Here is a 27,762-nt window from a genome sequence, read left to right as displayed (position 1 = left end):
ATTCTTTAGAAATAATTCACAATAGGCCAAAAATAATATTTTAACCCACGTAGCATTTTGTGGCTCCAATGAATAATTCAAACAAATGTTTGCTTCCAAATAATATCTAAACACAACAATAAATATACCTGAAGAATAATGTTACAAGAAGAACATACAAAATATGACTGACCAAATAGTCCAACTCCACGTACTTAAATACAGACAATAAGGAGTGAAAACTCATTAGCTACTACTCACTACGTGACAATGAACAAATATCCCTAAAAGCTCCGGTGGCCTATTAATTACAGCGTACCCCTCGGATGCGCAGTTCGTGGGATCGATCCCCGGCCGACTCATACCAAAGACTTACAAATATGGTACTAACAGCTGCCTTGCTTGGGGCTCAGCATTAAGACGTTAGTGTTAGGACTGGTCGGCCGGATCTCAGGATAAAGTGACTGGGTGGGACATCATGCTACATGTCTGCGGCATGATGCCCCAGTGCTAGCCATCACTATAAACTGCCACACTGCAGACATCGTAGCGATATGACTGAAAAATTCTTAAAAGCTACCTTAAAAATACAAATCACATGCACACACAAACACACACACACACACACACACACACACACACACACACAAATCTCCCATGTCGTAGAAATAAAACCACCACATCTAACACAACACCTTCCGTATTTATGTATTTTCTCCTGTACCGATCCATAGAAGAAAATCACAAATATGTATAGAGAACAATTAATTGGAAGCAAGTTTATCAACTTACAGGTACTATTTAATTGATTATGTAGTGTGTAAGCATTGCTTTCTCTGGAAACAAAAAATTTCAAGACAGGTGATTTTCACATGTGTAATTAACTGAGAGAAATTAAGGAAAGAATGCGAAGATTTAAGAGAAGAGCAGAAGGATAGTGTTTGTGTTGTCCGGACTGTAAAATCATAACTGTTAACACAAAGAAACAATGACTTGTCTTAACTTTAGCAACTTGCTCGGCTAATGACACATTTGTGCATTTCCTTAGGCAGCAAAATTTAAATTCCTCCGTGAATGGTTGATTGCCATATAAACTGGATTATTGTTTCCATAAGGGGCTAACATCTAAGATCCAATCAATCCTAGACGCTAGCTATGTGAAGTTGATGAGATAACGATTAACCATGTTGCGCATAACTACCCGAGCCAACATTCGACCATGCATTAACAAGTAGCCCGCCTAGCTCAGTCGGTAGAGCATCAGACTTTTAATCTGAGGGTCGTGAGTTCGAGTCCCACGGTGGGCGTACAATTTTTAATACCATTACAAATTTATACTACACTTTGTACACGCGTCTATTTGGCTACAAATAGGTGTGATGGTAAATGTCCCACAGAAACGTTTTCTTTTCTCATATAATCATTTTTATGTTGAATTTTGATATCCTCTTCTTCAAATTCATTAGCTTGTCAATGTCTTTCTGGTTTCGACACAGCCCTCATAAAGGTACTGATTATGGTAGTGACCCTGTATGTACCCATCCAGATAAAAAGTGAATGAAATATGTAAGTTCATTTACATATTCTATATACTTCTATTGAAGCCTTTTGTTTTGTAATTCAATAGTGTTGGGATTTTTCTATCCTATCCTTGTACTGGTGTATATTTATGTTTGTTATCTAATATTTTCGAGCTCTTAGCGCTTTTACGTCTCAGGCGCTGTACTAAGTCCACATAATTATTATTATTATTATTATTATTATTATTATTATTATTATCAATTGTGGGAATTTCCAAAATACTGATAAACAATTCTTCCCAAATATTTCTTCATTTTGATTTAGCAACTAACATTGTAAGTCAGCAATAATTCATTTTTAGGACTAACATCTTTCTTTCTTTGCTTTTTTTTTTTTGGTCATTTTTTTTTCTTCTTCTTCTTTTTTGTGTTTTAACCATTGATATCACCTCACCGGATTGCGCGATCCTTTTGGCCACTGCTTTCGAATGTCCGATACCCCGTAATCATACTTCCCACAAAACTGTGAACTCATTATTGTAACCTTCTTGACTTGATCTAAGATAGGTTTCTTTCACATATGTACGGTGCAGTCTTTATTTTCTCCACGTTGCAAAGTTTCATCTAACTCATCAGAACAGGAAAGAACTGACAGTACCTTGCAGTGCTAGTCTCTTTTCTTCTCTTCAATTTAAGACATATTAACTTTTAGTCGCAGATTTTAAAATTCCTTTGAGATTTGTGTTACATTGCGAATTATATATTATGTTATTGTTTGAATCGTAAGATTAATGCATTTAATTCTCAAACGATGCATTGCATTCTTTAGCTTACTTAAATCGAGAACTATTATCAAAACTCGCAATTGATAAATCATTTTAAAAAATCCATATTTTCATTCGTTTAGATTGAGCATCCGAAACTGGACGGCAGCAATTTAATTTTAAGACTTAGTATTTTCACCAATACAATCATCGCATTCTATACCGCGATGTTGTGACCACCGAATTCAGGTGTCCGAGAGGCGGTGATCGTACCTCCATTAAAACCGTGAACACATCCTGCATGCATATCTCATGCAGTTATTGTTGATTGAACCGAGAAGTCTTTATACGTCTTCACGGTGCATTCTTCGTTTTGTCTCCATTACAACGTTTGAGTAAACTCTTTAGAACACGAAACAACTGATAGTAGCTTGCAGTGGTAGTGTCTCATTACTTTAAATATATTGTCTGTTAGGTGGAGCTTTTAGACTGGCGTTGACTTTTGTGCTTCTGTCCGTATATTTTAATAATATTCGTATCATAATATGAATGCATTCAATTTGCATATGATATAGTGGATGCGTTAGATTTACTGGAATCAAGAAGAAATGCTGACAGAATGATCAACATATCTTAGAGTTGATTAAATTGGGTACTCTATCCCGTTCGCATGGACATGTGGATACGCTCTCATTTAGGGACATTTTAGGAAAGGAGAGAAATACTTGCAGGTATATCTATATTCATTTTGACAACAATTGAAAATCAGTGGAAGCTAAATCATAACCACCTACCCTCGGACTTTCACCCATGACCCTTAGATTAAATGTCGGATGCTCTAGCGACTGAGATTGGGGCACTACTCATCCAAATTCTGTCAGTTTGTCAGTCTCGGATTTTGCTGCGTAGCCCTTTCCATTACATATTTAAAGGGCGCGGCCATGTTTGTATCACATGACGTTTAGCACTTATGGTGCAGATAGATGCCCAGAGCTCGGTTCAAACGAAAATGCTTTTCTTTACATTTCACGTTAATATCATTTAATTGCACAAGTCTTTGGAATTAAGAGTTTTTTGTTATGAAAACAAAATTCAGTAAATGCGTCCCCCACTGCTGCCATCATATTTGCATTTCCAGTAATGCTGCATATTAGTTCGTTAACTGAGAAATGAATGAGTCATAATTACCCAATAGTATTACGAATCTATGGTCATACACTAAAAAACAAACATAAGCAAAACCAAAACGGTTTCTAATACTGAACAAATAATTCAGTTAACAAAATTGTAAAATGAAAATATAAGAGGGACTTACAGCATTATGAATTGCATCCAAACTCATCCCAAAATGTTATCTTCAAGTCCAAAGGAATAGAATGTTCCGAATAAAATCTACATCCTCAAATGCATTGGTCTACCAACAGTTTTGATATATCAGAATGGCATTTTCAAGAATTCTTTAGAAATAATTCACAATAGGCCAAAAATAATATTTTAACCCACGTAGCATTTTGTGGCTCCAATGAATAATTCAAACAAATGTTTGCTTCCAAATAATATCTAAACACAACAATAAATATACCTGAAGAATAATGTTACAAGAAGAACATACAAAATATGACTGACCAAATAGTCCAACTCCACGTACTTAAATACAGACAATAAGGAGTGAAAACTCATTAGCTACTACTCACTACGTGACAATGAACAAATATCCCTAAAAGCTCCGGTGGCCTATTAATTACAGCGTACGCCTCGGATGCGGCAGTTCGTGGGATCGATCCCCGGCCGACTCATACCAAAGACTTACAAATATGGCACTAACAGCTGCCTTGCTTGGGGCTCAGCATTAAGAGGTTAGTGTTAGGACTGGTCGGCCGGATCTCAGGATAAAGTGACTGGGTGGGACATCATGCTACATGTCTGCGGCATGATGCCCCAGTGCTAGCCATCACTATAAACTGCCACACTGCAGACATCGTAGCGATATGACTGAAAAATTCTTAAAAGCTACCTTAAAAATACAAATCACATGCACACACAAACACAAACACACACACACACACACACACACACACACACTCAAATCTCCCATGTCGTAGAAATAAAACCACCACATCTAACACAACACCTTCCGTATTTATGTATTTTCTCCTGTACCGATCCATAGAAGAAAATCACAAATATGTATAGAGAACAATTAATTGGAAGCAAGTTTATCAACTTACAGGTACTATTTAATTGATTATGTAGTGTGTAAGCATTGCTTTCTCTGGAAACAAAAAATTTCAAGACAGGTGATTTTCACATGTGTAATTAACTGAGAGAAATTAAGGAAAGAATGCGAAGATTTAAGAGAAGAGCAGAAGGATAGTGTTTGTGTTGTCCGGACTGTAAAATCATAACTGTTAACACAAAGAAACAATGACTTGTCTTAACTTTAGCAACTTGCTCGGCTAATGACACATTTGTGCATTTCCTTAGGCAGCAAAATTTAAATTCCTCCGTGAATGGTTGATTGCCATATAAACTGGATTATTGTTTCCATAAGGGGCTAACATCTAAGATCCAATCAATCCTAGACGCTAGCTATGTGAAGTTGATGAGATAACGATTAACCATGTTGCGCATAACTACCCGAGCCAACATTCGACCATGCATTAACAAGTAGCCCGCCTAGCTCAGTCGGTAGAGCATCAGACTTTTAATCTGAGGGTCGTGAGTTCGAGTCCCACGGTGGGCGTACAATTTTTAATACCATTACAAATTTATACTACACTTTGTACACGCGTCTATTTGGCTACAAATAGGTGTGATGGTAAATGTCCCACAGAAACGTTTTCTTTTCTCATATAATCATTTTTATGTTGAATTTTGATATCCTCTTCTTCAAATTCATTAGCTTGTCAATGTCTTTCTGGTTTCGACACAGCCCTCATAAAGGTACTGATTATGGTAGTGACCCTGTATGTACCCATCCAGATAAAAAGTGAATGAAATATGTAAGTTCATTTACATATTCTATATACTTCTATTGAAGCCTTTTGTTTTGTAATTCAATAGTGTTGGGATTTTTCTATCCTATCCTTGTACTGGTGTATATTTTTGTTTGTTATCTAATATTTTCGAGCTCTTAGCGCTTTTACGTCTTAGGCGCTGTACTAAGTCCACATAATTATTATTATTATTATTATTATTATTATTATTATTATTATTATCAATTGTGGGAATTTCCAAAATACTGATAAACAATTCTTCCCAAATATTTCTTCATTTTGATTTAGCAACTAACATTGTAAGTCAGCAATAATTCATTTTTAGGACTAACATCTTTCTTTCTTTGCTTTTTTTTTTTTGGTCATTTTTTTTTCTTCTTCTTCTTTTTTGTGTTTTAACCATTGATATCACCTCACCGGATTGCGCGATCCTTTTGGCCACTGCTTTCGAATGTCCGATACCCCGTAATCATACTTCCCACAAAACTGTGAACTCATTATTGTAACCTTCTTGACTTGATCTAAGATAGGTTTCTTTCACATATGTACGGTGCAGTCTTTATTTTCTCCACGTTGCAAAGTTTCATCTAACTCATCAGAACAGGAAAGAACTGACAGTACCTTGCAGTGCTAGTCTCTTTTCTTCTCTTCAATTTAAGACATATTAACTTTTAGTCGCAGATTTTAAAATTCCTTTGAGATTTGTGTTACATTGCGAATTATATATTATGTTATTGTTTGAATCGTAAGATTAATGCATTTAATTCTCAAACGATGCATTGCATTCTTTAGCTTACTTAAATCGAGAACTATTATCAAAACTCGCAATTGATAAATCATTTTAAAAAATCCATATTTTCATTCGTTTAGATTGAGCATCCGAAACTGGACGGCAGCAATTTAATTTTAAGACTTAGTATTTTCACCAATACAATCATCGCATTCTATACCGCGATGTTGTGACCACCGAATTCAGGTGTCCGAGAGGCGGTGATCGTACCTCCATTAAAACCGTGAACACATCCTGCATGCATATCTCATGCAGTTATTGTTGATTGAACCGAGAAGTCTTTATACGTCTTCACGGTGCATTCTTCGTTTTGTCTCCGTTACAACGTTTGAGTAAACTCTTTAGAACACGAATCAACTGATAGTAGCTTGCAGTGGTAGTGTCTCATTACTTTAAATATATTGTCTGTTAGGTGGAGCTTTTAGACTGGCGTTGACTTTTGTGCTTCTGTCCGTATATTTTAATAATATTCGTATCATAATATGAATGCATTCAATTTGCATATGATATAGTGGATGCGTTAGATTTACTGGAATCAAGAAGAAATGCTGACAGAATGATCAACATATCTTACAGTTGATTAAATTGGGTACTCTATCCCGTTCGCATGGACATGTGGATACGCTCTCATTTAGGGACATTTTAGGAAAGGAGAGAAATACTTGCAGGTATATCTATATTCATTTTGACAACAATTGAAAATCAGTGGAAGCTAAATCATAACCACCTACCCTCGGACTTTCACCCATGACCCTTAGATTAAATGTCGGATGCTCTAGCGACTGAGATTGGGGCACTACTCATCCAAATTCTGTCAGTTTGTCAGTCTCGGATTTTGCTGCGTAGCCCTTTCCATTACATATTTAAAGGGCGCGGCCATGTTTGTATCACATGACGTTTAGCACTTATGGTGCAGATAGATGCCCAGAGCTCGGTTCAAACGAAAATGCTTTTCTTTACATTTCACGTTAATATCATTTAATTGCACAAGTCTTTGGAATTAAGAGTTTTTTGTTATGAAAACAAAATTCAGTAAATGCGTCCCCCACTGCTGCCATCATATTTGCATTTCCAGTAATGCTGCATATTAGTTCGTTAACTGAGAAATGAATGAGTCATAATTACCCAATAGTATTACGAATCTATGGTCATACACTAAAAAACAAACATAAGCAAAACCAAAACGGTTTCTAATACTGAACAAATAATTCAGTTAACAAAATTGTAAAATGAAAATATAAGAGGGACTTACAGCATTATGAATTGCATCCAAAATCATCCCAAAATGTTATCTTCAAGTCCAAAGGAATAGAATGTTCCGAATAAAATCTACATCCTCAAATGCATTGGTCTACCAACAGTTCTGATATATCACAATGGCATTTTCAAGAATTCTTTAGAAATAATTCACAATAGGCCAAAAATAATATTTTAACCCACGTAGCATTTTGTGGCTCCAATGAATAATTCAAACAAATGTTTGCTTCCAAATAATATCTAAACACAACAATAAATATACCTGAAGAATAATGTTACAAGAAGAACATACAAAATATGACTGACCAAATAGTCCAACTCCACGTACTTAAATACAGACAATAAGGAGTGAAAACTCATTAGCTACTACTCACTACGTGACAATGAACAAATATCCCTAAAAGCTCCGGTGGCCTAGTAATTACAGCGTACGCCTCGGATGCGGCAGTTCGTGGGATCGATCCCCGGCCGACTCATACCAAAGACTTACAAATATGGTACTAACAGCTGCCTTGCTTGGGGCTCAGCATTAAGAGGTTAGTGTTAGGACTGGTCGGCCGGATCTCAGGATAAAGTGACTGGGTGGGACATCATGCTACATGTCTGCGGCATGATGCCCCAGTGCTAGCCATCACTATAAACTGCCACACTGCAGACATCGTAGCGATATGACTGAAAAATTCTTAAAAGCTACCTTAAAAATACAAATCACATGCACACACAAACACACACACACACACACACACACACACACACACACACACACACACAAATCTCCCATGTCGTAGAAATAAAACCACCACATCTAACACAACACCTTCCGTATTTATGTATTTTCTCCTGTACCGATCCATAGAAGAAAATCACAAATATGTATAGAGAACAATTAATTGGAAGCAAGTTTATCAACTTACAGGTACTATTTAATTGATTATGTAGTGTGTAAGCATTGCTTTCTCTGGAAACAAAAAATTTCAAGACAGGTGATTTTCACATGTGTAATTAACTGAGAGAAATTAAGGAAAGAATGCGAAGATTTAAGAGAAGAGCAGAAGGATAGTGTTTGTGTTGTCCGGACTGTAAAATCATAACTGTTAACACAAAGAAACAATGACTTGTCTTAACTTTAGCAACTTGCTCGGCTAATGACACATTTGTGCATTTCCTTAGGCAGCAAAATTTAAATTCCTCCGTGAATGGTTGATTGCCATATAAACTGGATTATTGTTTCCATAAGGGGCTAACATCTAAGATCCAATCAATCCTAGACGCTAGCTATGTGAAGTTGATGAGATAACGATTAACCATGTTGCGCATAACTACCCGAGCCAACATTCGACCATGCATTAACAAGTAGCCCGCCTAGCTCAGTCGGTAGAGCATCAGACTTTTAATCTGAGGGTCGTGAGTTCGAGTCCCACGGTGGGCGTACAATTTTTAATACCATTACAAATTTATACTACACTTTGTACACGCGTCTATTTGGCTACAAATAGGTGTGATGGTAAATGTCCCACAGAAACGTTTTCTTTTCTCATATAATCATTTTTATGTTGAATTTTGATATCCTCTTCTTCAAATTCATTAGCTTGTCAATGTCTTTCTGGTTTCGACACAGCCCTCATAAAGGTACTGATTATGGTAGTGACCCTGTATGTACCCATCCAGATAAAAAGTGAATGAAATATGTAAGTTCATTTACATATTCTATATACTTCTATTGAAGCCTTTTGTTTTGTAATTCAATAGTGTTGGGATTTTTCTATCCTATCCTTGTTCTGGTGTATATTTATGTTTGTTATCTAATATTTTCGAGCTCTTAGCGCTTTTACGTCTTAGGCGCTGTACTAAGTCCACATAATTATTATTATTATTATTATTATTATTATTATTATTATTATTATTATTATCAATTGTGGGAATTTCCAAAATACTGATAAACAATTCTTCCCAAATATTTCTTCATTTTGATTTAGCAACTAACATTGTAAGTCAGCAATAATTCATTTTTAGGACTAACATCTTTCTTTCTTTGCTTTTTTTTTTTTGGTCATTTTTTTTTCTTCTTCTTCTTTTTTGTGTTTTAACCATTGATATCACCTCACCGGATTGCGCGATCCTTTTGGCCACTGCTTTCGAATGTCCGATACCCCGTAATCATACTTCCCACAAAACTGTGAACTCATTATTGTAACCTTCTTGACTTGATCTAAGATAGGTTTCTTTCACATATGTACGGTGCAGTCTTTATTTTCTCCACGTTGCAAAGTTTCATCTAACTCATCAGAACAGGAAAGAACTGACAGTACCTTGCAGTGCTAGTCTCTTTTCTTCTCTTCAATTTAAGACATATTAACTTTTAGTCGCAGATTTTAAAATTCCTTTGAGATTTGTGTTACATTGCGAATTATATATTATGTTATTGTTTGAATCGTAAGATTAATGCATTTAATTCTCAAACGATGCATTGCATTCTTTAGCTTACTTAAATCGAGAACTATTATCAAAACTCGCAATTGATAAATCATTTTAAAAAATCCATATTTTCATTCGTTTAGATTGAGCATCCGAAACTGGACGGCAGCAATTTAATTTTAAGACTTAGTATTTTCACCAATACAATCATCGCATTCTATACCGCGATGTTGTGACCACCGAATTCAGGTGTCCGAGAGGCGGTGATCGTACCTCCATTAAAACCGTGAACACATCCTGCATGCATATCTCATGCAGTTATTGTTGATTGAACCGAGAAGTCTTTATACGTCTTCACGGTGCATTCTTCGTTTTGTCTCCGTTACAACGTTTGAGTAAACTCTTTAGAACACGAAACAACTGATAGTAGCTTGCAGTGGTAGTGTCTCATTACTTTAAACATATTGTCTGTTAGGTGGAGCTTTTAGACTGGCGTTGACTTTTGTGCTTCTGTCCGTATATTTTAATAATATTCGTATCATAATATGAATGCATTCAATTTGCATATGATATAGTGGATGCGTTAGATTTACTGGAATCAAGAAGAAATGCTGACAGAATGATCAACATATCTTAGAGTTGATTAAATTGGGTACTCTATCCCGTTCGCATGGACATGTGGATACGCTCTCATTTAGGGACATTTTAGGAAAGGAGAGAAATACTTGCAGGTATATCTATATTCATTTTGACAACAATTGAAAATCAGTGGAAGCTAAATCATAACCACCTACCCTCGGACTTTCACCCATGACCCTTAGATTAAATGTCGGATGCTCTAGCGACTGAGATTGGGGCACTACTCATCCAAATTCTGTCAGTTTGTCAGTCTCGGATTTTGCTGCGTAGCCCTTTCCATTACATATTTAAAGGGCGCGGCCATGTTTGTATCACATGACGTTTAGCACTTATGGTGCAGATAGATGCCCAGAGCTCGGTTCAAACGAAAATGCTTTTCTTTACATTTCACGTTAATATCATTTAATTGCACAAGTCTTTGGAATTAAGAGTTTTTTGTTATGAAAACAAAATTCAGTAAATGCGTCCCCCACTGCTGCCATCATATTTGCATTTCCAGTAATGCTGCATATTAGTTCGTTAACTGAGAAATGAATGAGTCATAATTACCCAATAGTATTACGAATCTATGGTCATACACTAAAAAACAAACATAAGCAAAACCAAAACGGTTTCTAATACTGAACTAATAATTCAGTTAACAAAATTGTAAAATGAAAATATAAGAGGGACTTACAGCATTATGAATTGCATCCAAAATCATCCCAAAATGTTATCTTCAAGTCCAAAGGAATAGAATGTTCCGAATAAAATCTACATCCTCAAATGCATTGGTCTACCAACAGTTCTGATATATCACAATGGCATTTTCAAGAATTCTTTAGAAATAATTCACAATAGGCCAAAAATAATATTTTAACCCACGTAGCATTTTGTGGCTCCAATGAATAATTCAAACAAATGTTTGCTTCCAAATAATATCTAAACACAACAATAAATATACCTGAAGAATAATGTTACAAGAAGAACATACAAAATATGACTGACCAAATAGTCCAACTCCACGTACTTAAATACAGACAATAAGGAGTGAAAACTCATTAGCTACTACTCACTACGTGACAATGAACAAATATCCCTAAAAGCTCCGGTGGCCTAGTAATTACAGCGTACGCCTCGGATGCGGCAGTTCGTGGGATCGATCCCCGGCCGACTCATACCAAAGACTTACAAATATGGTACTAACAGCTGCCTTGCTTGGGGCTCAGCATTAAGAGGTTAGTGTTAGGACTGGTCGGCCGGATCTCAGGATAAAGTGACTGGGTGGGACATCATGCTACATGTCTGCGGCATGATGCCCCAGTGCTAGCCATCACTATAAACTGCCACACTGCAGACATCGTAGCGATATGACTGAAAAATTCTTAAAAGCTACCTTAAAAATACAAATCACATGCACACACAAACACACACACACACACACACACACACACACACACACACACACACAAATCTCCCATGTCGTAGAAATAAAACCACCACATCTAACACAACACCTTCCGTATTTATGTATTTTCTCCTGTACCGATCCATAGAAGAAAATCACAAATATGTATAGAGAACAATTAATTGGAAGCAAGTTTATCAACTTACAGGTACTATTTAATTGATTATGTAGTGTGTAAGCATTGCTTTCTCTGGAAACAAAAAATTTCAAGACAGGTGATTTTCACATGTGTAATTAACTGAGAGAAATTAAGGAAAGAATGCGAAGATTTAAGAGAAGAGCAGAAGGATAGTGTTTGTGTTGTCCGGACTGTAAAATCATAACTGTTAACACAAAGAAACAATGACTTGTCTTAACTTTAGCAACTTGCTCGGCTAATGACACATTTGTGCATTTCCTTAGGCAGCAAAATTTAAATTCCTCCGTGAATGGTTGATTGCCATATAAACTGGATTATTGTTTCCATAAGGGGCTAACATCTAAGATCCAATCAATCCTAGACGCTAGCTATGTGAAGTTGATGAGATAACGATTAACCATGTTGCGCATAACTACCCGAGCCAACATTCGACCATGCATTAACAAGTAGCCCGCCTAGCTCAGTCGGTAGAGCATCAGACTTTTAATCTGAGGGTCGTGAGTTCGAGTCCCACGGTGGGCGTACAATTTTTAATACCATTACAAATTTATACTACACTTTGTACACGCGTCTATTTGGCTACAAATAGGTGTGATGGTAAATGTCCCACAGAAACGTTTTCTTTTCTCATATAATCATTTTTATGTTGAATTTTGATATCCTCTTCTTCAAATTCATTAGCTTGTCAATGTCTTTCTGGTTTCGACACAGCCCTCATAAAGGTACTGATTATGGTAGTGACCCTGTATGTACCCATCCAGATAAAAAGTGAATGAAATATGTAAGTTCATTTACATATTCTATATACTTCTATTGAAGCCTTTTGTTTTGTAATTCAATAGTGTTGGGATTTTTCTATCCTATCCTTGTTCTGGTGTATATTTATGTTTGTTATCTAATATTTTCGAGCTCTTAGCGCTTTTACGTCTTAGGCGCTGTACTAAGTCCACATAATTATTATTATTATTATTATTATTATTATTATTATTATTATTATCAATTGTGGGAATTTCCAAAATACTGATAAACAATTCTTCCCAAATATTTCTTCATTTTGATTTAGCAACTAACATTGTAAGTCAGCAATAATTCATTTTTAGGACTAACATCTTTCTTTCTTTGCTTTTTTTTTTTTGGTCATTTTTTTTTCTTCTTCTTCTTTTTTGTGTTTTAACCATTGATATCACCTCACCGGATTGCGCGATCCTTTTGGCCACTGCTTTCGAATGTCCGATACCCCGTAATCATACTTCCCACAAAACTGTGAACTCATTATTGTAACCTTCTTGACTTGATCTAAGATAGGTTTCTTTCACATATGTACGGTGCAGTCTTTATTTTCTCCACGTTGCAAAGTTTCATCTAACTCATCAGAACAGGAAAGAACTGACAGTACCTTGCAGTGCTAGTCTCTTTTCTTCTCTTCAATTTAAGACATATTAACTTTTAGTCGCAGATTTTAAAATTCCTTTGAGATTTGTGTTACATTGCGAATTATATATTATGTTATTGTTTGAATCGTAAGATTAATGCATTTAATTCTCAAACGATGCATTGCATTCTTTAGCTTACTTAAATCGAGAACTATTATCAAAACTCGCAATTGATAAATCATTTTAAAAAATCCATATTTTCATTCGTTTAGATTGAGCATCCGAAACTGGACGGCAGCAATTTAATTTTAAGACTTAGTATTTTCACCAATACAATCATCGCATTCTATACCGCGATGTTGTGACCACCGAATTCAGGTGTCCGAGAGGCGGTGATCGTACCTCCATTAAAACCGTGAACACATCCTGCATGCATATCTCATGCAGTTATTGTTGATTGAACCGAGAAGTCTTTATACGTCTTCACGGTGCATTCTTCGTTTTGTCTCCGTTACAACGTTTGAGTAAACTCTTTAGAACACGAAACAACTGATAGTAGCTTGCAGTGGTAGTGTCTCATTACTTTAAATATATTGTCTGTTAGGTGGAGCTTTTAGACTGGCGTTGACTTTTGTGCTTCTGTCCGTATATTTTAATAATATTCGTATCATAATATGAATGCATTCAATTTGCATATGATATAGTGGATGCGTTAGATTTACTGGAATCAAGAAGAAATGCTGACAGAATGATCAACATATCTTACAGTTGATTAAATTGGGTACTCTATCCCGTTCGCATGGACATGTGGATACGCTCTCATTTAGGGACATTTTAGGAAAGGAGAGAAATACTTGCAGGTATATCTATATTCATTTTGACAACAATTGAAAATCAGTGGAAGCTAAATCATAACCACCTACCCTCGGACTTTCACCCATGACCCTTAGATTAAATGTCGGATGCTCTAGCGACTGAGATTGGGGCACTACTCATCCAAATTCTGTCAGTTTGTCAGTCTCGGATTTTGCTGCGTAGCCCTTTCCATTACATATTTAAAGGGCGCGGCCATGTTTGTATCACATGACGTTTAGCACTTATGGTGCAGATAGATGCCCAGAGCTCGGTTCAAACGAAAATGCTTTTCTTTACATTTCACGTTAATATCATTTAATTGCACAAGTCTTTGGAATTAAGAGTTTTTTGTTATGAAAACAAAATTCAGTAAATGCGTCCCCCACTGCTGCCATCATATTTGCATTTCCAGTAATGCTGCATATTAGTTCGTTAACTGAGAAATGAATGAGTCATAATTACCCAATAGTATTACGAATCTATGGTCATACACTAAAAAACAAACATAAGCAAAACCAAAACGGTTTCTAATACTGAACAAATAATTCAGTTAACAAAATTGTAAAATGAAAATATAAGAGGGACTTACAGCATTATGAATTGCATCCAAAATCATCCCAAAATGTTATCTTCAAGTCCAAAGGAATAGAATGTTCCGAATAAAATCTACATCCTCAAATGCATTGGTCTACCAACAGTTCTGATATATCAGAATTGCATTTTCAAGAATTCTTTAGAAATAATTCACAATAGGCCAAAAATAATATTTTAACCCACGTAGCATTTTGTGGCTCCAATGAATAATTCAAACAAATGTTTGCTTCCAAATAATATCTAAACACAACAATAAATATACCTGAAGAATAATGTTACAAGAAGAACATACAAAATATGACTGACCAAATAGTCCAACTCCACGTACTTAAATACAGACAATAAGGAGTGAAAACTCATTAGCTACTACTCACTACGTGACAATGAACAAATATCCCTAAAAGCTCCGGTGGCCTAGTAATTACAGCGTACGCCTCGGATGCGGCAGTTCGTGGGATCGATCCCCGGCCAAGTCATACCAAAGACTTACAAATATGGTACTAACAGCTGCCTTGCTTGGGGCTCAGCATTAAGAGGTTAGTGTTAGGACTGGTCGGCCGGATCTCAGGATAAAGTGACTGGGTGGGACATCATGCTACATGTCTGCGTCATGATGCCCCAGTGCTAGCCATCACTATAAACTGCCACACTGCAGACATCTTAGCGATATGACTGAAAAATTCTTAAAAGCTACCTTAAAAATACAAATCACATGCACACACAAACACAAACACACACACACACACACACACACACACACACACACACACACAAATCTCCCATGTCGTAGAAATAAAACCACCACATCTAACACAACACCTTCCGTATTTATGTATTTTCTCCTGTACCGATCCATAGAAGAAAATCACAAATATGTATAGAGAACAATTAATTGGAAGCAAGTTTATCAACTTACAGGTACTATTTAATTGATTATGTAGTGTGTAAGCATTGCTTTCTCTGGAAACAAAAAATTTCAAGACAGGTGATTTTCACATGTGTAATTAACTGAGAGAAATTAAGGAAAGAATGCGAAGATTTAAGAGAAGAGCAGAAGGATAGTGTTTGTGTTGTCCGGACTGTAAAATCATAACTGTTAACACAAAGAAACAATGACTTGTCTTAACTTTAGCAACTTGCTCGGCTAATGACACATTTGTGCATTTCCTTAGGCAGCAAAATTTAAATTCCTCCGTGAATGGTTGATTGCCATATAAACTGGATTATTGTTTCCATAAGGGGCTAACATCTAAGATCCAATCAATCCTAGACGCTAGCTATGTGAAGTTGATGAGATAACGATTAACCATGTTGCGCATAACTACCCGAGCCAACATTCGACCATGCATTAACAAGTAGCCCGCCTAGCTCAGTCGGTAGAGCATCAGACTTTTAATCTGAGGGTCGTGAGTTCGAGTCCCACGGTGGGCGTACAATTTTTAATACCATTACAAATTTATACTACACTTTGTACACGCGTCTATTTGGCTACAAATAGGTGTGATGGTAAATGTCCCACAGAAACGTTTTCTTTTCTCATATAATCATTTTTATGTTGAATTTTGATATCCTCTTCTTCAAATTCATTAGCTTGTCAATGTCTTTCTGGTTTCGACACAGCCCTCATAAAGGTACTGATTATGGTAGTGACCCTGTATGTACCCATCCAGATAAAAAGTGAATGAAATATGTAAGTTCATTTACATATTCTATATACTTCTATTGAAGCCTTTTGTTTTGTAATTCAATAGTGTTGGGATTTTTCTATCCTATCCTTGTACTGGTGTATATTTTTGTTTGTTATCTAATATTTTCGAGCTCTTAGCGCTTTTACGTCTTAGGCGCTGTACTAAGTCCACATAATTATTATTATTATTATTATTATTATTATTATCAATTGTGGGAATTTCCAAAATACTGATAAACAATTCTTCCCAAATATTTCTTCATTTTGATTTAGCAACTAACATTGTAAGTCAGCAATAATTCATTTTTAGGACTAACATCTTTCTTTCTTTGCTTTTTTTTTTTTGGTCATTTTTTTTTCTTCTTCTTCTTTTTTGTGTTTTAACCATTGATATCACCTCACCGGATTGCGCGATCCTTTTGGCCACTGCTTTCGAATGTCCGATACCCCGTAATCATACTTCCCACAAAACTGTGAACTCATTATTGTAACCTTCTTGACTTGATCTAAGATAGGTTTCTTTCACATATGTACGGTGCAGTCTTTATTTTCTCCACGTTGCAAAGTTTCATCTAACTCATCAGAACAGGAAAGAACTGACAGTACCTTGCAGTGCTAGTCTCTTTTCTTCTCTTCAATTTAAGACATATTAACTTTTAGTCGCAGATTTTAAAATTCCTTTGAGATTTGTGTTACATTGCGAATTATATATTATGTTATTGTTTGAATCGTAAGATTAATGCATTTAATTCTCAAACGATGCATTGCATTCTTTAGCTTACTTAAATCGAGAACTATTATCAAAACTCGCAATTGATAAATCATTTTAAAAAATCCATATTTTCATTCGTTTAGATTGAGCATCCGAAACTGGACGGCAGCAATTTAATTTTAAGACTTAGTATTTTCACCAATACAATCATCGCATTCTATACCGCGATGTTGTGACCACCGAATTCAGGTGTCCGAGAGGCGGTGATCGTACCTCCATTAAAACCGTGAACACATCCTGCATGCATATCTCATGCAGTTATTGTTGATTGAACCGAGAAGTCTTTATACGTCTTCACGGTGCATTCTTCGTTTTGTCTCCGTTACAACGTTTGAGTAAACTCTTTAGAACACGAAACAACTGATAGTAGCTTGCAGTGGTAGTGTCTCATTACTTTAAATATATTGTCTGTTAGGTGGAGCTTTTAGACTGGCGTTGACTTTTGTGCTTCTGTCCGTATATTTTAATAATATTCGTATCATAATATGAATGCATTCAATTTGCATATGATATAGTGGATGCGTTAGATTTACTGGAATCAAGAAGAAATGCTGACAGAATGATCAACATATCTTAGAGTTGATTAAATTGGGTACTCTATCCCGTTCGCATGGACATGTGGATACGCTCTCATTTAGGGACATTTTAGGAAAGGAGAGAAATACTTGCAGGTATATCTATATTCATTTTGACAACAATTGAAAATCAGTGGAAGCTAAATCATAACCACCTACCCTCGGACTTTCACCCATGACCCTTAGATTAAATGTCGGATGCTCTAGCGACTGAGATTGGGGCACTACTCATCCAAATTCTGTCAGTTTGTCAGTCTCGGATTTTGCTGCGTAGCCCTTTCCATTACATATTTAAAGGGCGCGGCCATGTTTGTATCACATGACGTTTAGCACTTATGGTGCAGATAGATGCCCAGAGCTCGGTTCAAACGAAAATGCTTTTCTTTACATTTCACGTTAATATCATTTAATTGCACAAGTCTTTGGAATTAAGAGTTTTTTGTTATGAAAACAAAATTCAGTAAATGCGTCCCCCACTGCTGCCATCATATTTGCATTTCCAGTAATGCTGCATATTAGTTCGTTAACTGAGAAATGAATGAGTCATAATTACCCAATAGTATTACGAATCTATGGTCATACACTAAAAAACAAACATAAGCAAAACCAAAACGGTTTCTAATACTGAACAAATAATTCAGTTAACAAAATTGTAAAATGAAAATATAAGAGGGACTTACAGCATTATGAATTGCATCCAAAATCATCCCAAAATGTTATCTTCAAGTCCAAAGGAATAGAATGTTCCGAATAAAATCTACATCCTCAAATGCATTGGTCTACCAACAGTTCTGATATATCACAATGGCATTTTCAAGAATTCTTTAGAAATAATTCACAATAGGCCAAAAATAATATTTTAACCCACGTAGCATTTTGTGGCTCCAATGAATAATTCAAACAAATGTTTGCTTCCAAATAATATCTAAACACAACAATAAATATACCTGAAGAATAATGTTACAAGAAGAACATACAAAATATGACTGACCAAATAGTCCAACTCCACGTACTTAAATACAGACAATAAGGAGTGAAAACTCATTAGCTACTACTCACTACGTGACAATGAACAAATATCCCTAAAAGCTCCGGTGGCCTATTAATTACAGCGTACGCCTCGGATGCGGCAGTTCGTGGGATCGATCCCCGGCCGACTCATACCAAAGACTTACAAATATGGTACTAACAGCTGCCTTGCTTGGGGCTCAGCATTAAGAGGTTAGTGTTAGGACTGGTCGGCCGGATCTCAGGATAAAGTGACTGGGTGGGACATCATGCTACATGTCTGCGGCATGATGCCCCAGTGCTAGCCATCACTATAAACTGCCACACTGCAGACATCGTAGCGATATGACTGAAAAATTCTTAAAAGCTACCTTAAAAATACAAATCACATGCACACACAAACACACACACACACACACACACACACACACACAAATCTCCCATGTCGTAGAAATAAAACCACCACATCTAACACAACACCTTCCGTATTTATGTATTTTCTCCTGTACCGATCCATAGAAGAAAATCACAAATATGTATAGAGAACAATTAATTGGAAGCAAGTTTATCAACTTACAGGTACTATTTAATTGATTATGTAGTGTGTAAGCATTGCTTTCTCTGGAAACAAAAAATTTCAAGACAGGTGATTTTCACATGTGTAATTAACTGAGAGAAATTAAGGAAAGAATGCGAAGATTTAAGAGAAGAGCAGAAGGATAGTGTTTGTGTTGTCCGGACTGTAAAATCATAACTGTTAACACAAAGAAACAATGACTTGTCTTAACTTTAGCAACTTGCTCGGCTAATGACACATTTGTGCATTTCCTTAGGCAGCAAAATTTAAATTCCTCCGTGAATGGTTGATTGCCATATAAACTGGATTATTGTTTCCATAAGGGGCTAACATCTAAGATCCAATCAATCCTAGACGCTAGCTATGTGAAGTTGATGAGATAACGATTAACCATGTTGCGCATAACTACCCGAGCCAACATTCGACCATGCATTAACAAGTAGCCCGCCTAGCTCAGTCGGTAGAGCATCAGACTTTTAATCTGAGGGTCGTGAGTTCGAGTCCCACGGTGGGCGTACAATTTTTAATACCATTACAAATTTATACTACACTTTGTACACGCGTCTATTTGGCTACAAATAGGTGTGATGGTAAATGTCCCACAGAAACGTTTTCTTTTCTCATATAATCATTTTTATGTTGAATTTTGATATCCTCTTCTTCAAATTCATTAGCTTGTCAATGTCTTTCTGGTTTCGACACAGCCCTCATAAAGGTACTGATTATGGTAGTGACCCTGTATGTACCCATCCAGATAAAAAGTGAATGAAATATGTAAGTTCATTTACATATTCTATATACTTCTATTGAAGCCTTTTGTTTTGTAATTCAATAGTGTTGGGATTTTTCTATCCTATCCTTGTTCTGGTGTATATTTATGTTTGTTATCTAATATTTTCGAGCTCTTAGCGCTTTTACGTCTTAGGCGCTGTACTAAGTCCACATAATTATTATTATTATTATTATTATTATTATTATTATTATTATTATTATCAATTGTGGGAATTTCCAAAATACTGATAAACAATTCTTCCCAAATATTTCTTCATTTTGATTTAGCAACTAACATTGTAAGTCAGCAATAATTCATTTTTAGGACTAACATCTTTCTTTCTTTGCTTTTTTTTTTTTGGTCATTTTTTTTTCTTCTTCTTCTTTTTTGTGTTTTAACCATTGATATCACCTCACCGGATTGCGCGATCCTTTTGGCCACTGCTTTCGAATGTCCGATACCCCGTAATCATACTTCCCACAAAACTGTGAACTCATTATTGTAACCTTCTTGACTTGATCTAAGATAGGTTTCTTTCACATATGTACGGTGCAGTCTTTATTTTCTCCACGTTGCAAAGTTTCATCTAACTCATCAGAACAGGAAAGAACTGACAGTACCTTGCAGTGCTAGTCTCTTTTCTTCTCTTCAATTTAAGACATATTAACTTTTAGTCGCAGATTTTAAAATTCCTTTGAGATTTGTGTTACATTGCGAATTATATATTATGTTATTGTTTGAATCGTAAGATTAATGCATTTAATTCTCAAACGATGCATTGCATTCTTTAGCTTACTTAAATCGAGAACTATTATCAAAACTCGCAATTGATAAATCATTTTAAAAAATCCATATTTTCATTCGTTTAGATTGAGCATCCGAAACTGGACGGCAGCAATTTAATTTTAAGACTTAGTATTTTCACCAATACAATCATCGCATTCTATACCGCGATGTTGTGACCACCGAATTCAGGTGTCCGAGAGGCGGTGATCGTACCTCCATTAAAACCGTGAACACATCCTGCATGCATATCTCATGCAGTTATTGTTGATTGAACCGAGAAGTCTTTATACGTCTTCACGGTGCATTCTTCGTTTTGTCTCCGTTACAACGTTTGAGTAAACTCTTTAGAACACGAAACAACTGATAGTAGCTTGCAGTGGTAGTGTCTCATTACTTTAAATATATTGTCTGTTAGGTGGAGCTTTTAGACTGGCGTTGACTTTTGTGCTTCTGTCCGTATATTTTAATAATATTCGTATCATAATATGAATGCATTCAATTTGCATATGATATAGTGGATGCGTTAGATTTACTGGAATCAAGAAGAAATGCTGACAGAATGATCAACATATCTTAGAGTTGATTAAATTGGGTACTCTATCCCGTTCGCATGGACATGTGGATACGCTCTCATTTAGGGACATTTTAGGAAAGGAGAGAAATACTTGCAGGTATATCTATATTCATTTTGACAACAATTGAAAATCAGTGGAAGCTAAATCATAACCACCTACCCTCGGACTTTCACCCATGACCCTTAGATTAAATGTCGGATGCTCTAGCGACTGAGATTGGGGCACTACTCATCCAAATTCTGTCAGTTTGTCAGTCTCGGATTTTGCTGCGTAGCCCTTTCCATTACATATTTAAAGGGCGCGGCCATGTTTGTATCACATGACGTTTAGCACTTATGGTGCAGATAGATGCCCAGAGCTCGGTTCAAACGAAAATGCTTTTCTTTACATTTCACGTTAATATCATTTAATTGCACAAGTCTTTGGAATTAAGAGTTTTTTGTTATGAAAACAAAATTCAGTAAATGCGTCCCCCACTGCTGCCATCATATTTGCATTTCCAGTAATGCTGCATATTAGTTCGTTAACTGAGAAATGAATGAGTCATAATTACCCAATAGTATTACGAATCTATGGTCATACACTAAAAAACAAACATAAGCAAAACCAAAACGGTTTCTAATACTGAACAAATAATTCAGTTAACAAAATTGTAAAATGAAAATATAAGAGGGACTTACAGCATTATGAATTGCATCCAAAATCATCCCAAAATGTTATCTTCAAGTCCAAAGGAATAGAATGTTCCGAATAAAATCTACATCCTCAAATGCATTGGTCTACCAACAGTTCTGATATATCACAATGGCATTTTCAAGAATTCTTTAGAAATAATTCACAATAGGCCAAAAATAATATTTTAACCCACGTAGCATTTTGTGGCTCCAATGAATAATTCAAACAAATGTTTGCTTCCAAATAATATCTAAACACAACAATAAATATACCTGAAGAATAATGTTACAAGAAGAACATACAAAATATGACTGACCAAATAGTCCAACTCCACGTACTTAAATACAGACAATAAGGAGTGAAAACTCATTAGCTACTACTCACTACGTGACAATGAACAAATATCCCTAAAAGCTCCGGTGGCCTAGTAATTACAGCGTACGCCTCGGATGCGGCAGTTCGTGGGATCGATCCCCGGCCGACTCATACCAAAGACTTACAAATATGGTACTAACAGCTGCCTTGCTTGGGGCTCAGCATTAAGAGGTTAGTGTTAGGACTGGTCGGCCGGATCTCAGGATAAAGTGACTGGGTGGGACATCATGCTACATGTCTGCGGCATGATGCCCCAGTGCTAGCCATCACTATAAACTGCCACACTGCAGACATCGTAGCGATATGACTGAAAAATTCTTAAAAGCTACCTTAAAAATACAAATCACATGCACACACAAACACACACACACACACACACACACACACACACACACACACACAAATCTCCCATGTCGTAGAAATAAAACCACCACATCTAACACAACACCTTCCGTATTTATGTATTTTCTCCTGTACCGATCCATAGAAGAAAATCACAAATATGTATAGAGAACAATTAATTGGAAGCAAGTTTATCAACTTACAGGTACTATTTAATTGATTATGTAGTGTGTAAGCATTGCTTTCTCTGGAAACAAAAAATTTCAAGACAGGTGATTTTCACATGTGTAATTAACTGAGAGAAATTAAGGAAAGAATGCGAAGATTTAAGAGAAGAGCAGAAGGATAGTGTTTGTGTTGTCCGGACTGTAAAATCATAACTGTTAACACAAAGAAACAATGACTTGTCTTAACTTTAGCAACTTGCTCGGCTAATGACACATTTGTGCATTTCCTTAGGCAGCAAAATTTAAATTCCTCCGTGAATGGTTGATTGCCATATAAACTGGATTATTGTTTCCATAAGGGGCTAACATCTAAGATCCAATCAATCCTAGACGCTAGCTATGTGAAGTTGATGAGATAACGATTAACCATGTTGCGCATAACTACCCGAGCCAACATTCGACCATGCATTAACAAGTAGCCCGCCTAGCTCAGTCGGTAGAGCATCAGACTTTTAATCTGAGGGTCGTGAGTTCGAGTCCCACGGTGGGCGTACAATTTTTAATACCATTACAAATTTATACTACACTTTGTACACGCGTCTATTTGGCTACAAATAGGTGTGATGGTAAATGTCCCACAGAAACGTTTTCTTTTCTCATATAATCATTTTTATGTTGAATTTTGATATCCTCTTCTTCAAATTCATTAGCTTGTCAATGTCTTTCTGGTTTCGACACAGCCCTCATAAAGGTACTGATTATGGTAGTGACCCTGTATGTACCCATCCAGATAAAAAGTGAATGAAATATGTAAGTTCATTTACATATTCTATATACTTCTATTGAAGCCTTTTGTTTTGTAATTCAATAGTGTTGGGATTTTTCTATCCTATCCTTGTTCTGGTGTATATTTATGTTTGTTATCTAATATTTTCGAGCTCTTAGCGCTTTTACGTCTTAGGCGCTGTACTAAGTCCACATAATTATTATTATTATTATTATTATTATTATTATTATTATTATTATTATTATTATCAATTGTGGGAATTTCCAAAATACTGATAAACAATTCTTCCCAAATATTTCTTCATTTTGATTTAGCAACTAACATTGTAAGTCAGCAATAATTCATTTTTAGGACTAACATCTTTCTTTCTTTGCTTTTTTTTTTTTGGTCATTTTTTTTTCTTCTTCTTCTTTTTTGTGTTTTAACCATTGATATCACCTCACCGGATTGCGCGATCCTTTTGGCCACTGCTTTCGAATGTCCGATACCCCGTAATCATACTTCCCACAAAACTGTGAACTCATTATTGTAACCTTCTTGACTTGATCTAAGATAGGTTTCTTTCACATATGTACGGTGCAGTCTTTATTTTCTCCACGTTGCAAAGTTTCATCTAACTCATCAGAACAGGAAAGAACTGACAGTACCTTGCAGTGCTAGTCTCTTTTCTTCTCTTCAATTTAAGACATATTAACTTTTAGTCGCAGATTTTAAAATTCCTTTGAGATTTGTGTTACATTGCGAATTATATATTATGTTATTGTTTGAATCGTAAGATTAATGCATTTAATTCTCAAACGATGCATTGCATTCTTTAGCTTACTTAAATCGAGAACTATTATCAAAACTCGCAATTGATAAATCATTTTAAAAAATCCATATTTTCATTCGTTTAGATTGAGCATCCGAAACTGGACGGCAGCAATTTAATTTTAAGACTTAGTATTTTCACCAATACAATCATCGCATTCTATACCGCGATGTTGTGACCACCGAATTCAGGTGTCCGAGAGGCGGTGATCGTACCTCCATTAAAACCGTGAACACATCCTGCATGCATATCTCATGCAGTTATTGTTGATTGAACCGAGAAGTCTTTATACGTCTTCACGGTGCATTCTTCGTTTTGTCTCCGTTACAACGTTTGAGTAAACTCTTTAGAACACGAAACAACTGATAGTAGCTTGCAGTGGTAGTGTCTCATTACTTTAAATATATTGTCTGTTAGGTGGAGCTTTTAGACTGGCGTTGACTTTTGTGCTTCTGTCCGTATATTTTAATAATATTCGTATCATAATATGAATGCATTCAATTTGCATATGATATAGTGGATGCGTTAGATTTACTGGAATCAAGAAGAAATGCTGACAGAATGATCAACATATCTTACAGTTGATTAAATTGGGTACTCTATCCCGTTCGCATGGACATGTGGATACGCTCTCATTTAGGGACATTTTAGGAAAGGAGAGAAATACTTGCAGGTATATCTATATTCATTTTGACAACAATTGAAAATCAGTGGAAGCTAAATCATAACCACCTACCCTCGGACTTTCACCCATGACCCTTAGATTAAATGTCGGATGCTCTAGCGACTGAGATTGGGGCACTACTCATCCAAATTCTGTCAGTTTGTCAGTCTCGGATTTTGCTGCGTAGCCCTTTCCATTACATATTTAAAGGGCGCGGCCATGTTTGTATCACATGACGTTTAGCACTTATGGTGCAGATAGATGCCCAGAGCTCGGTTCAAACGAAAATGCTTTTCTTTACATTTCACGTTAATATCATTTAATTGCACAAGTCTTTGGAATTAAGAGTTTTTTGTTATGAAAACAAAATTCAGTAAATGCGTCCCCCACTGCTGCCATCATATTTGCATTTCCAGTAATGCTGCATATTAGTTCGTTAACTGAGAAATGAATGAGTCATAATTACCCAATAGTATTACGAATCTATGGTCATACACTAAAAAACAAACATAAGCAAAACCAAAACGGTTTCTAATACTGAACAAATAATTCAGTTAACAAAATTGTAAAATGAAAATATAAGAGGGACTTACAGCATTATGAATTGCATCCAAAATCATCCCAAAATGTTATCTTCAAGTCCAAAGGAATAGAATGTTCCGAATAAAATCTACATCCTCAAATGCATTGGTCTACCAACAGTTCTGATATATCAGAATTGCATTTTCAAGAATTCTTTAGAAATAATTCACAGTAGGCCAAAAATAATATTTTAACCCACGTAGCATTTTGTGGCTCCAATGAATAATTCAAACAAATGTTTGCTTCCAAATAATATCTAAACACAACAATAAATATACCTGAAGAATAATGTTACAAGAAGAACATACAAAATATGACTGACCAAATAGTCCAACTCCACGTACTTAAATACAGACAATAAGGAGTGAAAACTCATTAGCTACTACTCACTACGTGACAATGAACAAATATCCCTAAAAGCTCCGGTGGCCTAGTAATTACAGCGTACGCCTCGGATGCGGGAGTTCGTGGGATCGATCCCCAGCCAAGTCATACCAAAGACTTACAAATATGGTACTAACAGCTGCCTTGCTTGGGGCTCAGCATTAAGAGGTTAGTGTTAGGACTGGTCGGCCGGATCTCAGGATAAAGTGACTGGGTGGGACATCATGCCACATGTCTGCGGCATGATGCCCCAGTGCTTGCCATCACTATAAACTGCCACACTGCAGACATTGTAGCGATATGACTGAAAAATTCTTAAAAGCTACCTTAAAAATACAAATCACATGCACACACAAACACACACACACACACACACACACACACACACACACACACACAAATCTCCCATGTCGTAGAAATAAAACCACCACATCTAACACAACACCTTCCGTATTTATGTATTTTCTCCTGTACCGATCCATAGAAGAAAATCACAAATATGTATAGAGAACAATTAATTGGAAGCAAGTTTATCAACTTACAGGTACTATTTAATTGATTATGTAGTGTGTAAGCATTGCTTTCTCTGGAAACAAAAAATTTCAAGACAGGTGATTTTCACATGTGTAATTAACTGAGAGAAATTAAGGAAAGAATGCGAAGATTTAAGAGAAGAGCAGAAGGATAGTGTTTGTGTTGTCCGGACTGTAAAATCATAACTGTTAACACAAAGAAACAATGACTTGTCTTAACTTTAGCAACTTGCTCGGCTAATGACACATTTGTGCATTTCCTTAGGCAGCAAAATTTAAATTCCTCCGTGAATGGTTGATTGCCATATAAACTGGATTATTGTTTCCATAAGGGGCTAACATCTAAGATCCAATCAATCCTAGACGCTAGCTATGTGAAGTTGATGAGATAACGATTAACCATGTTGCGCATAACTACCCGAGCCAACATTCGACCATGCATTAACAAGTAGCCCGCCTAGCTCAGTCGGTAGAGCATCAGACTTTTAATCTGAGGGTCGTGAGTTCGAGTCCCACGGTGGGCGTACAATTTTTAATACCATTACAAATTTATACTACACTTTGTACACGCGTCTATTTGGCTACAAATAGGTGTGATGGTAAATGTCCCACAGAAACGTTTTCTTTTCTCATATAATCATTTTTATGTTGAATTTTGATATCCTCTTCTTCAAATTCATTAGCTTGTCAATGTCTTTCTGGTTTCGACACAGCCCTCATAAAGGTACTGATTATGGTAGTGACCCTGTATGTACCCATCCAGATAAAAAGTGAATGAAATATGTAAGTTCATTTACATATTCTATATACTTCTATTGAAGCCTTTTGTTTTGTAATTCAATAGTGTTGGGATTTTTCTATCCTATCCTTGTTCTGGTGTATATTTATGTTTGTTATCTAATATTTTCGAGCTCTTAGCGCT

At 36.0% G+C, this 27,762-nt stretch overlaps 8 non-coding genes across 8 annotated transcripts; all 8 read left to right on the top strand.

Moving 5' to 3' along the window:
- Window positions 1-1,213: 1,213 nt before the first annotated feature.
- Trnak-uuu (transfer RNA lysine (anticodon UUU)) lies at window positions 1,214-1,286 on the top strand. Its single transcript has one exon. It is a non-coding gene; the product is annotated as a tRNA-Lys (tRNA).
- A 3,647-nt stretch (window positions 1,287-4,933) lies between these two features.
- On the top strand, window positions 4,934-5,006 carry Trnak-uuu (transfer RNA lysine (anticodon UUU)). Its single transcript has one exon. It is a non-coding gene; the product is annotated as a tRNA-Lys (tRNA).
- A 3,656-nt stretch (window positions 5,007-8,662) lies between these two features.
- On the top strand, window positions 8,663-8,735 carry Trnak-uuu (transfer RNA lysine (anticodon UUU)). Its single transcript has one exon. It is a non-coding gene; the product is annotated as a tRNA-Lys (tRNA).
- Window positions 8,736-12,395: 3,660 nt separating this feature from the next.
- Window positions 12,396-12,468, top strand: Trnak-uuu (transfer RNA lysine (anticodon UUU)). Its single transcript has one exon. It is a non-coding gene; the product is annotated as a tRNA-Lys (tRNA).
- Window positions 12,469-16,126: 3,658 nt separating this feature from the next.
- On the top strand, window positions 16,127-16,199 carry Trnak-uuu (transfer RNA lysine (anticodon UUU)). Its single transcript has one exon. It is a non-coding gene; the product is annotated as a tRNA-Lys (tRNA).
- A 3,630-nt stretch (window positions 16,200-19,829) lies between these two features.
- Window positions 19,830-19,902, top strand: Trnak-uuu (transfer RNA lysine (anticodon UUU)). Its single transcript has one exon. It is a non-coding gene; the product is annotated as a tRNA-Lys (tRNA).
- Window positions 19,903-23,557: 3,655 nt separating this feature from the next.
- Trnak-uuu (transfer RNA lysine (anticodon UUU)) lies at window positions 23,558-23,630 on the top strand. The gene has a single exon. It is a non-coding gene; the product is annotated as a tRNA-Lys (tRNA).
- A 3,661-nt stretch (window positions 23,631-27,291) lies between these two features.
- Window positions 27,292-27,364, top strand: Trnak-uuu (transfer RNA lysine (anticodon UUU)). Its single transcript has one exon. It is a non-coding gene; the product is annotated as a tRNA-Lys (tRNA).
- The last annotated feature ends 398 nt before the right edge of the window (window positions 27,365-27,762 follow it).

The sequence above is a fragment of the Sinohyriopsis cumingii genome, chromosome 11 (genome assembly GCF_028554795.1).
Source record: "Sinohyriopsis cumingii isolate HCF-2022 chromosome 11, ASM2855479v2, whole genome shotgun sequence".
Lineage (NCBI taxonomy): Eukaryota > Metazoa > Mollusca > Bivalvia > Unionida > Unionidae > Sinohyriopsis > Sinohyriopsis cumingii.
This window is presented reverse-complemented; position numbering and strand designations above follow the sequence as displayed.